The sequence below is a fragment of the Triticum aestivum genome, chromosome 1A, assembly GCF_018294505.1.
Source record: "Triticum aestivum cultivar Chinese Spring chromosome 1A, IWGSC CS RefSeq v2.1, whole genome shotgun sequence".
Classification (NCBI taxonomy): Eukaryota; Viridiplantae; Streptophyta; class Magnoliopsida; order Poales; family Poaceae; genus Triticum; species Triticum aestivum.
In genome coordinates this window covers 313,046,993-313,061,500 of record NC_057794.1, presented here as the reverse complement: position 1 = coordinate 313,061,500, position 14,508 = coordinate 313,046,993, and the positions used below count along the sequence as shown (strand labels likewise).

Sequence of the window (14,508 nt, the reverse complement as noted above, 5' to 3'; positions counted from 1 at the left end):
GTTTCAAGATACTAAGGGGTTTTGTGTAAACTAGAGCAGAGAAGTGGGAATTGTTGCAAAAGGCCACAACTTACATCACAACCATTAGATGCAGATCTAATGGTCAGAAATGGCGGATGGCAGACACACCATCATCACCAACTGAGTCTTTTATAGGAGGAGTAGAGAAAAAACCAAGTTGGTGATGATGGTGTGCCTGCCATCTTATAGTATAGACCGTTCGATCTATATCTGACGGATAGGGAGCAAACTATGACAATTTTACAAAAGATACCCGCACCTCTCTCCACATTTACAAATAAGGCCTTGCCTCGTTCATCCTTATCTCCCACAACCTCATTGCTGAGCAATTAAAAAAGGAAGTCTCTAGAACAATCTGGCATGGTGGCCGCTGCCAGCGCCGTCCATCCCCATGCCTCCGTCCAGTCCGACCACCAGTCACCACCACGCCCCACTCCTCCTCACCTTATCTATCATCTTTCTTGAGATATCATTTTTTCGATGAAATGGTCAAGATACCATTTTCGATAAAATTCTCGAGATATCATTAGTTTTTACACATGGGATTACTCCTACATGGGTCAATCACAACATGTGTTTTGTAAAAAATGCATCTTAATGTTCTGTGCAATGCACGTGCATCTTCCTAGTTTTTTTTGCATATAATTCCAAACACCATGTAGACACGGTCTTTGACCATTTTACAACTATGTTAGTATCATTGTTAGCGGTCAGCCGGTGCAAGCTATAGCCCCGGGTGTTTTAACCTTTTTTTAGTAATGATATGTGGTGATTGTTCGCCACGAGCTCAATCTTGGCGAATCCCACGTAATCGTCAGATTTCCATCCGACAGTGGCCTATTTTTAAGCCATAGTATTTGACAAAACCGCCCCCTTACACACGTACTGTAACTGCGTCACGGGCGTTTGCAGCGGCCATGTCTGGTAGTGAACGTTTGCTGGGGATTCGAGTTAGCACCGATGGCGGTTCATAGTTGTTCCGCACTCGGGCATTGAAGTTTGTAACTATTTTAGATTAGAATATACTAATCCTCCAGTGCTAGTAGTAGAGCAGAGTCCTACTCCACTACTACTCTACTCAAACAAGTTAGGGCATAGTAGTAGTTACTGTAGGGAGTACCAGTACTGTGATCACTCCAGCAAGTTGTCTGGCATCGATATGACCCTACGTTGCTGATATGTGTCTCGTAAGTCAAGTGGCGTGTTGTAGTCATCATCACCTATCTACTTCCCGCATCACATATTCGCTTCTCCATCTTTGTCCGCACATAATCGTCCAATCTTCCATCCCCGCTAAGGCGCCTACCCCCCACTTCCGAAACCCAAGCACTAACAATGGCAGAACCGAGTAGCGTCCGCCGAAAGAGTGGCTGGAATTCGTTCCCCACAGAGGTAATCAAGCTCATTGTTTCGCATGTGGACAATCTTAGTACCATGCCGCTCGCGCATGCTTGTCGGGGCTGTACCGTTTACTCAAAAACCTCAGGCCGGAGCTTTTTAAGCCAACCCCTTGCTTGCTGATGCCGCCTGATCTTCAGAAACGTTGTGTCAGGCAGCATAATGATCGTAGGGTGGCGAGCATCAACCCCCTTGACTGCGATCCGATCCCCGTCACCCTCAACTACATTAACAGTACGTACTGGGTCGGTATGAACACGTCTTGGATGGTGCTCGTCGATGGTCGCGGCAGCTAGATGCTCATGGAGGGTCTACACCTGGCGATTGATCCCCCTTCCTTCGACTGACACTGCACTGCTTTGGCACCGCAGCGCAGAATACTCGAAACCTTACAGTAGCCAACATGATACCAACTTTGATTTGCTCAAGGTTGTAATCTGCCAAGTGCCCACAAGATCTCTGAATTATAAAGACTTCAGGCTAAATGCGTTCTTCAACCGCGGACTCGCCTATCTGATAGGTCACTGCGGTAAGTGGATAAATCTGCACGTCCATCGCAGGATCATACATCCTCCATGGTTCTCTGATGCCATTGAACACAAGGGCTTCATTTACGTTGTTGAGTCCTTCTATGGCTGGACGTATTGCTGGCCTACTCCAGTCATCGCTACAAATGGTTGTTACAGTAGTATGTTACTTTCCTATGATATCATGATGGCTTGCTTATATTACTGTAACATTTACTGAAAAATATTCATGCTCATAACATGTTGTTCTTAAGATTGACTACATTAAGAGCCCTTTTTTATTTGACTCCAACTTGATATGATGTTGTATGCCGTCTGGTGTCCCTACCCTTCCTAATCTCAGAACCTTTCAAACAAAAGCGGCATGGAAGTTTCAGGTGATTCCTGTCTTGATCAGATGATGGCGAACGACTGATGGTTGTTCGCACATACTGGATGTGTTGTTTCGCGGAGTACAATCATAGTCACTGCAAGGTCTTTGAGTAGGATCCCAGCATCTGGTCCTTCAAGAATTTTTGACTGGAGGCTGGTAAGTAGCCTTGGTACATGCTCTCTATTTCTCGGACTGAATTATCCGATTAACCAGGAGATAACCGACGGAAAGGATCATGATGGCAGCGCGGTTTCGTTCATCAGGCAGAATTGTGTTTACACAATGTACCATGCATCTCTGCATGCACCATACCCTGATATGTGCCGCCATGCTCTGCATCCCAAAGTAGGAGATAGGGTCACAAGTATCAGACTTTGACCTGCTGGCTGGAGTTTCCCCCGTCAGGCACCCATCTGGTTCAAGCCGTCGGCCAATCTCCACACCTTAATAAATAGTAACATCTAACTGAGCCAGTTAGTTAGATGCATACACTTGGTGTAGTAGGATCTTTATTTAGTTTGATGCATACACTTGTTCTTTTTGGGTAGCCCTTTTGTAATGATGGCTAATGTTTGGTTTGGAAGAGAGAGCTGCCTCTTTACTCTTTTGGCCTGCTTACTGCTTCTGTTGCACCCCCAGCCCTGGTTGGTGCTGCTACTGTTTTCAATGTACAATCAGTAGTATATTTCGTCTGTTGGTTGAATAAATGGGTTGTTAGAATGAAAAACACAATGTTTTGGAAGTCGTCGCGCGGTCCGATCCTTTAGTGCCCCATACCATATGTAGTGCATACTATTTTTGGTACGGAACACATTTTCCACTTGTTGATAACATGCAGCCCACTAATGAAGGCCCAATAGAGGAGTCCATAATTAACTGGAAGGGAGGCTCTCACATGAATCCGGCCCAGGTACATGCTCATGGTCCCCTAAACATACATAAGTAAATAAATAAAGCTAAATGCTCATGCACCAGTTCTTCAAAATTCATGATTTAACAGGAGGATATTATTTCCTATGATAGTGTTGTTACATCCAGTCGATATTATTCTTAGGCAAAGATAGCGACTAGTCTTGTTTCTCCCACCATTTTCTTCCTGCAACCGGCGGACCCATGCAAATCGTAGTCAACGTCGTAAATAGTTCCGGTCCATTTTTATTTTTCAATAAGAATGTCCAACCCAGCCCATCACATTGGCGACAACACTTTATCCTCCGCCTTGGTGCGCTCGCTGTGGCGCCGCCGTCCGGCCCTGTCAACATTGTGAATCGGAGAGGACTGTAGTTGTGAGTATGACAGTACGGACCCACCAGGTCCACTCCCGAACACAAGCAAGTGCCTCTTTTACTACTCAGATGCACCCCTCATTTTTTTACTCTAATCCACCCTACTGATATCTGGGACCCACATCATTTTCAACGTATAGTCAATTAACGACAAAATTGCACAACTTTTTTTTGAGGATTTGTTCCGAGGAGCAGGCTATAAACTGGCACTACACCACGGTAGAGCTTCCGTGACACACCAATGTGTCGGCATAGGGTACCTTTGTCGATAGTTAAGTTGTAGCTAACATCAATGCTAACAGAAGATGAAAGAGTCGGAGGACTCGCTATGGGCAAATGTATTGCCGACAGTTATTTACTTCTCGACACTTTTTTATTCAGCATACACCCTACATACGCCGACAGATGGTATGTCCACATACACCCTACATCCACCAACAGTTTATCATACAACATACACCCTACCTATGCCAACAGATAGTGTGTCCACATATACCCTACCTATGCCGACACTTTATTAGCCACATACACCATATCCATGCCAACAGATAGTCTATCAACATACGCCCTACCTACACCGACAGATAGTCCTTTTGCTGACTAATAAATTGCTGGTAAAGTGATGTGCAGCCAAACAATATATACAAGCTCTAAACAGAATCAATTATTATCCCCACATCCAGAAGCAGGTTCATGATGAACACGTTTTGTACAACAATGAAATATATTCACAAACGTGCATATACATTGAACACAAGTTGACAAACACATCAATCTTGACAAAGCATAGTTTTTACCATCTTAACAATCACCTAGAACACACAAGTCACAAAAAGACAGCACTATTTGCTGGTATGAGAAACTTCAACTAGATGATCCAGAACACACAAGTCTGTATCCACATGCACAAAATGCAAGCTATAAAATAACCAAATCACCAAATGGTCTACAACACATAAGATCCATGATTACAAGTTGGTTGGTCCATAAACGCTGCAAAGTCATCACGTCCATGTGCACCAGTTGGCTAAGTACCTGAATTTTTTCACAAAAATTTGTCAAGAAAGTGTAATCAGCTCAAGTTGTTCAAAGCACATTTGTGGATTAACACAGTCAGTCAATAAATCCTCATGATATCAACGGCTCACATGGTACTATATAGAGCTATGTTCATGTGCTTGCAGTTTTATCAACAATGAAGGTATTGACCATCTGAAACAGAGATCATCCAACCCAGTAGCTTATTTTATAGTCTATTAGATAAGCATTCACTGAAGAAAAGACAAACTCCTTCGCAACCTCTCTAGATTTTTCACGATTAAGAGCTACATAACCCCCTACGGAAAATAGGAAGTGTCCAGTACAGAAAAACAAAAGAAGTGTCCGGCACCTAACCCCCCACGCACAAGATAAGCGCCCTAGCTAGCATGTGAAAGAAAAAAACAGCCTGGACTCCTATTTGATGTGTCCTGTGGATTTAAAAAAAATACTAGCTCTACCAAATAGATAGTCCGAACATTAGCGTTCTATCGTAATACAGTCTGTATTGCTTAGTGCGTAATGTTTAACTCAGACATGGGTTTCACAAAAAGAGTAGCTCTACCAAGTAGATTTGCACTTATACAAATCAAACTTATAGTGACGACAATGATATTAGGAGATACTTTTTTTATCTAATGAAGTATCTCTCTTCGTATTCTTTTTTAAAACAAAGCATGCCTACAATACATTTGTTTTCAACATAGTGCAAACACACACACTCATACATACGCACATACACGTATCCGTATAAACGCACGCACGCGCACCCTACCACTAACCACCCAATCACATGTTGGTTCGCACCTACAATAGAATTTTAACTATAATAAATCATGCATGGACGACTAAGTACCAAAATATGTGCGCTTAGTGTCAGCAATTTATGTTCTATCATCATGTTATGTACAACAATACCATGTAGACTTATGTTGCATTGCCATGCCAGGTAACCAAAGAGGTGCAGCCGTGCCAACAAAGATCTGGAAACCAGCAAAAGCATCTAGATTTATGACACCAGAATATTTTTCCTAAAAAATAGCATGATCATATTTCATAGAAATACAAACGCATACCAAGGGATCACTTTGAACTCTAGGAAAAAATTCAACAAACCCATGCATGGACATGTATATAAATTGTCTAACAGTCAAATACCTATAAAAGGGAGACGTTCATGTCCCAATTAAAGAAAAAAATAGAAGGGAGACGCTCATGGACAAACGCATACTACTAATCAGCAAGGCATCTCTCGCTGCAATCATTGGCCTATTTTCATTCACGTTGCAACCAACTAGCTTGGCCAAATGGATGCGTAAACTGGATTGGTTGGCTTTGGGAAGACCCCTATTGGTTCAGGCCCCTATTGCTTCTGTTCTAATACATAGTTGCTTTGGGAAGACATCAGTATGAATAAAGCCGATAAATATAGTATGCATGCAGATAGATGCTACATACAAAGAAACAAATCATGTCATCTTGTAACTTCTAAATGCACTAAAAGGCTAAAGGCATACCTTAGAGATAATTGACCATGATACCTGTCGTGGTTTTGTCACGGCAGATGTCCTAGAGAAAGGACTTAGTCGTGGAGCCATCGCAACGGGTTAGCTTGAAGGGGTTAAAGCGGACACAGGGACGCAAGAGAGTTTATACTAGTTCGGCCCCTTCGATGAAGGTAAAAGCCTACGTCTAGTTGTGATGGAATTGATGGGGTTTCAATGACTAGGGAGCAAACAAGCTTTGCTTAAGTCTCGAGTTGTTGTCTGTTGTCCCTGAACCGCCGCCGGGTCGTCCCCTTATATACACGGGTGACGCCCGTCAGTTCACAAAGTCCCAACACCGGTCCATATTCGTATCCGGGTTGGTCTCTCCTTATTCCTAACTTACAATACAAGTTTATATACAAATGCCGGTTTACAGCTACAAGTCTTAAACCGACTACGGGCCTTAGGCCCTCATCTGTCTTCTTGGGCTTTAGCACTCTTGAACTACTGATGAAGTTGACCCGGCCCAGATAGGCCGGTTTACGCCCAGCAGTAATATCCCCAACATTAGGCCCCAGATTGATTTGAACGGGTTCATGTCAATCCTTTAGCAAAAACTTCATCTTCAACATCTTCTCATAAATTGGTAAACCGCCATGATGTCATCTTCTCTGATTGCTGTAAACCGGAGTGACATCACCTGTCATAACGAAGCTATCCATTATGCTTCCTTGTTTAATAGATCTGCGGAAATTGAGGCGACAACTCCATTTCGTGGCCCCTTGATTGTCGCGCCTGACACATGTCCTTTTGCCTTATAAATAGGACCGAAGGGTCATTTCTTTTTTCTCGTTCGTGCCTTTCTTCTTCGTCTTCCTCGCGTCGCCAGCCTCAGAGCTCCGCCGCCGCCGTCAACTTCTGCACCAACCTTGGCCGCTGCATCAACCTGAACGCACCAGAGCACCGCGACAACCTTCCGCGTCTTCCTCAACTCTGGTAAGCCTTTTGCTCTTCTCAACACATATCTGTTCTAGGGTTTCGTGTTCTTGCAGTGTTCATCACCTGTTCATGTTCATATACTAGCTCCTGGATGCATCTGTGAACCCCTGCTCTGTGTAGCGGTAGCTTTTAGTATCCGCCTTTAGTTTCATGCCCAAGACCATAGATCTCACATATATTTCTGCCCATTGATTCAATACTGTTCTGCTTTGAGCTTTTGAATATTTTTCTTATTTTCTGAACTTGCTTCAGATCCAACGCTGTAGAGAAATCTTGTGAAATCTGTTTCTGCATACTTATCCATCCGCAATCTCAGCTGTTTCAATGCTTAGATCAGGCGGTTTAACTTTGTAGAAAAAATTGCCAAACCGGTATATACCATTAGTCCCCTTGTTGAACCGCCAGTTGTTGTTGCTTCATAAAACTCCGGTTTAGATAGATCTGTCTCCGGTTTAACATTGCACATACCAATGTACCTTAATCAATGCATTTTTGAACCGGGATCATCTACCTTGTAGATTTCATCATGGCCAAGCAAGTATATGAGTGCAACTGGGTTCCTTCTCGCGTCACAGAGGCTCAACTGGACGATTTAGTCCTGATCGGCGCCTTAGGCAGCAAAGATACCATCCATTGGAGGGCTCCTGGCAAAGAATGCCCTCCCACACCTCAAGAAGGAGAGGTCGTCGTTTTCGTAGATCACTTAGCCCGGGGCTTTAAGCCGCCCGGTTCTAAATTTTACCGGGATGTTTTAGCCGATTTTCAACTCCATCCACAAGATACTGGCCCCAACTCTGTTACAAACATGTGTCACTTCCAAGTGCTCTGTGAGGCGTTCTTTCAAGAGGAGCCCACAGTGGAATTGTTCAGAGACTGTTTCCATCTAAACCGCCGTACTGAGTTTACTGACGGCTCCAATACGGAGTTGGGTGGCGTGGCGATTCAGAAAAGGAAAGAGGTCACATACCCTCACGCCAAACTGCACAGCCACCCCAAAGAGTGGAATCAAACATGGTTCTATTGCAAAGACACCTCCCCTGCTGGTGAAAATCCCTTGCCTGGCTTTCGTTCGGAGCAGCTCAGCAATACACACCCCTTTCCGCAAAGGTTGACTGCCTAGGAGAGAAGCAAATATGCTCCTCAACTGTCGAAGCTCAGAGCCTTTATGGCCAACGGTTTAACAGGGGTTGATCTCGCCCGCTGTTGGATATCATGGAGCATACTGCCCCTTAGTCAGCGCTCCGGTTTGATGTGCGAGTATACTGGCAGTGTTGATGATCCACTGCGACATTCCAACATCCAGCTCACCGATGAAGAAATCACAGAGGCTGTGAATAAGATGCTGAATGAACCGGAACACATCTGTGCTAAAACCGGCCTGCTTCCCTTCTGTGCCACCAACAAACCGCCAGCTGTAAGAGTTTGATTTTCCTTTTTGCTGAATCTGTTGTTGATATATCTGGTCATTGTTTAATATTAGTGTCTGTGTAACCAGGGCAATGATCCGTTTTGGAGCAAGAAACTGCCGCAGGAGAAACCAGAAAAACCAGACAAACCGGAAAGGGCAACCCGGCAAAAGACTAAAGCTGTGAAGAAGACTGCCCACAGGAAAAGAACCACTGCATCCTCTAATCCGGCCCCTGATGATGATGTGGATAATCCGGACCTTGAGGTAGGGCTTGACTCACTTGGCTTATTTTTCATGCGTCTTATTGATGATGATATTTGTCAGGATGATGCCGAAGCCAGCCATGCTGATGCTGCAGAGGTAATTATTCTCTCTTCTGATTCAGAACCTTTGCCTTCACTAAAAATCCGTCAGGCAAACCGGAAAGTTAAATTTTCTCATCCTCTTGCTTATTTGGATCCCAAATTTCTTATGAAGACCCAACAGCACGAAGCTCGTCGCACAACCCGGCACAGCGGCCAGGTAGTTACCTCCGCCGGTTTACCGAACAGTCCGGTTCGGAAACGCCATTCAGAGGTCTCTAATTTGCTTGTCAGTGCTTGTCCTAAAGCGGGCTGCTTTCGTCAACCTCTTAATCCATCTGACTCCGATTACCAGGTTACTTCCCACTCATCCTCTGGCGAGTCATCGGCTACTCAGCTGCCACCGCTCAAAACGGTGCTTGGGTAAGCTATACTTATCATAATATTTGCAGTACATCGCCTTGGAACATATGCTGTATTTGATTTTGTTATTCCTTTCAGGGCCAAGCCTAGGCCAAGCAAGAAGGCTCGCCTGGACAAAGCGGCCGAAGAGGATGCCGTCCTTGAACCGGGCAAAACACCAGATCTTGAAGCGGCTATTCCTGAGGATATACCCAATGATCCACCGCAGCAAGACGACGATCTTATTGCTGAAGAGAGACCTATTGATACCTCAATCCTGTCAATCAGCCCACAAGTTCCATCCGGATTGAGAAATCCACCGGTCCAACAAAGCCTACTGACAAGCCAACAGCCCCAGTGCAAACCGGCGATACCAAGGATGATGAGGTTGTCATTACTGGCATCGGCCATACAGAGCCAAGCAATCCTGTCGCTTTGTCCAAACATACTGCCAAGCAAGAATTTGCTGCCTTTGGCAAAGGCAAGTGGAATGCTGATCTGGCGACTTACGCTACTCTGAACGCCCAAGATATCCATTCCGGCTACCTGAACCGGTTGTATACCAGCCGTGACTATGAAGCCGGTCTGGTTAACATGATGAAAGATAAATATGAGGTAACTTCCATATGCTCTTTCCTGCTTGTATGCTTCAATTCTTGCTGACTCTCCTAGCCCCCAAGGGCCGGTTTGTAATCTTCTTTCAAACCGGGACTTACTAATATGAATCTTAATGCTTTGAAATTCGCTGATGTAGCCCCCAAGGGCCGGTTCAACTTAGCGTAGTTAAACCGGGACTTTAAGTAATTGAGATTGCCGCATCAGAATATATACGAGCAAAGAGCCATTAGCCCCCAAGTGCCAAGTTGAATACTTGTATTGATCTTGGGACTTTGTAAGCAATTGAAAGATGAAGATCAAATATGCATTAGCCCCCAAGTGCCAAGTGCATAACTTGTTATGTGGTTGGTACTTCAATCCTTGTACCGTTTTGCTGAATCATATAACTGTCTGCATGCAGGCTGAGCTGAAGACGAAAGAAAGCCAAGTCGCCGATCTCCAAGATAATCTGAAATCCCAACAAGCTGAAACCTCCAAAGCAAAAGAGGAATTAACCAGCGCTTTAAGCGCCATGGAACAGCTTAAGGAGAACTTCAAGAAGAAGCGGGCGGATTGGGCCACTGAAAAATCCGCTTTAATCAAATGAGCAGAGATGTCGAGGCTGCACTAAAACCGGTGGCGGATGAACTGACCAGCATAAAGAGGCACGTGCATGCCATGACCACTGCTATCTTTGGTAAGCCGGTTTGACTTCTGAACTGATTCTGCCGTCTTACAGAGCTGCCGGTTTGTTAACCCTTTATGATATTTCAGGGACACGCATTGGTCACTTGGGGTCAGATGTGCGGAAGAAATTGAAAGCCGCCTATACGTTGGTCGAACAACTGTACACTGGTGCACAGCGGATCATCTGTACTGCATCCCACAACAAGCCGGCGCCCACTTGATTCAGGACACTCTGATGAAACTGTCGGTGCTTCCTGCCCGGGTTGAAGAGCTGAAGAAATCTGCTGCTCGAACCGGTGCGATCAATGCCTTAATCCGGGCAAAAGCTTGGGTGCCGGATTTTGATCCTATTGAAGCAGCTCAGGGCTATCCCAGCTTGAAGGAAGACGGGTCAGAGTTTGGTGAAGCAGATCGGCAAGCAATAAACTGGGAGGTGCGTCCGCTAGCTTGTCAATTGGCTGAAGAAGCAAACTTGTCTCATTATCAAGCCCAATATGACAATCAAAACAAGCGAATAGTTGCACCAGTTCATGAATCGGAAAATCTTATCCCTCCAATCTGTAAGCATACTTACGCTCCCGATATTGAACCGTCATTGCTGATCCATGATGAAGCTGTCTTTCAAGCATTAATGGGAATCGACTGGACAACTGTTGATTTCCAGCCGCTGGGTAGAGAAACTGAAGCTGAAGCGGTGCGGGATGATCCACAACCATCAGGACAGGCTGGTGGCCAAGCTTGAACCGGAAGCTAGTTTAAAACTGCTTTTCCCTTGCGAAAAACAATGATCTTATTGTGGGCACCGTGTTGCCTTGTAATAGGCTAGCTGATACTTTTGATGTTGATATGCCTTCGTGCATAATTACTGCAACTTGCTATTCCTTTGGGTGATGAAATTTCCAAAGTACTTTCTACAATAAAAAATCTTAAAGTGCCACCGCGGTTGTACCGTCAGGCGGAATATGATGTCTGCATACATGAAATCAAAACATCCGAAATTTTTAAGTATATGATCAAATTTTTGAGATAGATAATACCTACCATCGTTGAGCGTGAAGTTTGCTTGGCCAATCTTGAACTGGAGTTTTATAAACCCACACTGTTGGAGGAGATAGCAGATCCTATATATATATGATCCGGTTTACCATGTAAACCATGCCGGGTTATAATAAACACCGTGTTACTCCATAATAGGATGTTAACAAAAAAATCAAACCGAGCAAATAGTCGCCAGATAAAAAATGGACAGCGTTCCGTCAATTGACAGTGTGAACCGGTTTAAAACTTTGTCGGTTTAAAAAACGCAATAAAAAGAAAGAAATATCTTTCAAAGAAAAGTGTGAAGCAAAGGCAATGACAAAACCGTTTGCAAAAAGAGGCTTATTTGAGCTGATCAGATGGCGTTACCATGGCCGAACACGACCAAGCTCCCGATAGGTGTAGCTATGGTTCAAGTCAGCCAGGTCCCCAAATGAAACCGTGGCATTTATGCCGATCAAGTGGCATGGCAATGGTTTGGGTTCGACCAAGCCCCCAAGTGATTCTATGGCCTTAGGCCGATCAAGAGGCATGACTGGTTCAGACGTGACCAAGTCCCCAAGTGATCTGGTGGCTCTCGCCTATCAAGAGGTATTGCATTGGTTCGGACACGACCAAACCCCCAAGTGATATAACATGATGCTTTTGAAAAGCTAACTCAAGGGGTAAACCAGAGGCCACTTTAGAACAACTCCGTGTAACCACACATGATGTAAAAGAACAGATACCCCGCTTTAGCTGAGGTTCGGGTTTATTATATTTAGTCATAATATATACATCATCGTAATATGTACATAAGTAGAGCCAATGGCTCAGGTATAGTAAGGCCGAAGATGACTATGTTCCATGGCCTGTTAGTCTCCTCCTCTGATGTAGGTGAGTCTTTATGCTCTTGAATATTGATCAGATAGTATGACCCGTTGTGCAGATTCTTGCTGACCACGAAAGGCCCCTCCCAAGGTGGGGATAGCTTATGCATATCAGTCTGATCTTGGATGAGCCGAAGCACCAAATCTCCTTCCTGAAAGGTTCTGGTTCTGACTCGGCGACTGTGATAACGACGAAGATCCTGTTGGTAAATCGCCGAGCGGGCAGCTGCTACGTCACGTTCTTCATCCAATAGGTCCAAAGTGCCTTGCCGTGCTGTCTCATTGTCCTCTTCAACATAAGCCGCCACACGGGGTGAATCATGACGGATATCACTGGGGAGAACCGCCTCCGCTCCGTAAACCATGAAGAACGGTGTATATCCTGTTGATCTGTTGGGTGTAGTATTGATGCTCCATAACACAGATGGTAACTCTTCTACCCAACAACCCGGTGTTCTCTACAAAGGAACCATAAGCTGGGGCTTGATGCCTCTCAAGATCTCTTGATTAGCCCTTTCTGCTTGACCATTGGACTGTGGGTGTGCCACCGATGAAACGTCGAGCCGGATGTGCTCCTGTTCGCAGAACTCCTTCATGGCACCTTTAGACAAATTGGTACCATTATCTGTGATGATACTGTGTGGAAAGCCAAACTGGAAAATCACCTTTTTAATGAACTGAACCGCCGTGGCCGCATCACACTTGCTATCAGGTTCTGCATCCACCCACTTTGTAAACTTGTCAACCGCCACCAGGAGGTGGGTCTTCTTATCTTTGGACCTTTTGAAAGGTCCAACCATATCCAGCCCCCAAGTCGCAAATGGCCAAGTAATTGGAATCATTCTCAGTTCTTGAGCTGGCACATGAGCACGTCTTGAAAACTTTTGGCAACCATCACATCGTCTGACTAGATCCTCTGCATCAGCATGAGCAGTTAACCAATAGAAGCCATGGCGAAACGCTTTAGCCACCAGAGATTTTGAACCGGTTTAACCCGGGCAGATCACGCACGCTGAGCCGTTTCGACGAGGTCGGTGCAGATGTCTGGCTCAGGGCCCGGTTCTCCGATCTTGCCGATGAAAACGTGTATGCCACCAAAGGGGACCCGGTACCCGTACTCAACTGAGCCGGCCTTGGGGCCCCAGCCTGCATCATCGATGTAGAGCTTGCCGCGACGACTCTTAGTCATCCGGCCCACGATGTAGCCCTTGAGTCGTTCAAAGCGGCCCTCCAAGAACTTGAAACCATCATGCGATAGCCCCACGGTGGGCGCCAACTATCGTGGTTTTGTCACGGCAGATGTCCTAGAGAAAGGACTTAGTCGTGGAGCCATCGCAACGGGTTAGCTTGAAGGGGTTAAAGCAGACACAGGGACGCAAGAGAGTTTATACTAGTTCGGCCCCTTTGATGAAGGTAAAAGCCTACGTATAGTTGTGATGGAATTGATGGGGTTTCGATGACTAGGGAGCAAACAAGCTTCGCCTAAGTCTCGAGTTGTTGTCTGTTGTCCCTGAACCGCCGCCGGGTCGTCCCCTTATATACATGGGTGACGCCCGTCGGTTCACAAAGTCCCAACACCGGTCCATATTCGTATCCGGGTTGGTCTCTCCTTATTCCTAACTTACAATACAAGTTTATATACAAATGTCGGTTTACAGCTACAAGTCTTAAACCGACTACGGGCTTTAGGCCCTCATCTGTCTTCTTAGGCTTTAGCACTCTTGAACTACTGATGAAGTTGACCTGGCCCAGATAGGCCGGTTTATGCCCAGCAGTTATATCTCCAACAATACCTACACTTTGTTCAATGCCCTTCTCGGATTGGTCATCCATCCAGTTTATTCTCTCAACCATTTACCATAAAATAAAAGTGGTGTTCAGCTATTACGTAATGCCTAGTGAATTGATTCAAATACCGGTCATGAGTTGCACAAACATTAGCAGAGCATTTCCTAATACAACCAGTAAGCCACAGTTACAACGGCTAGTGCTGCTAGTAGTGAATTTAAATTACACATGACACAATCACAGGACAAACTGAGCCATTCAGTTGCAAACTACGCTCTACACTTTGAA

The 14,508-nt window shown here is 45.1% G+C and overlaps 1 long non-coding RNA gene across 1 annotated transcript; it reads right to left on the bottom strand.

Annotated features, from left to right (window-relative positions):
• Window positions 1-4,527: 4,527 nt before the first annotated feature.
• LOC123122497 (uncharacterized) lies at window positions 4,528-14,290 on the bottom strand. The gene is made up of 3 exons (XR_006460249.1): window positions 14,226-14,290; window positions 6,161-6,184; window positions 4,528-4,640 (listed from the first exon to the last, which is right to left on the bottom strand). It is a non-coding gene; the product is annotated as an uncharacterized lncRNA (long non-coding RNA).
• Window positions 14,291-14,508: the final 218 nt, after the last annotated feature.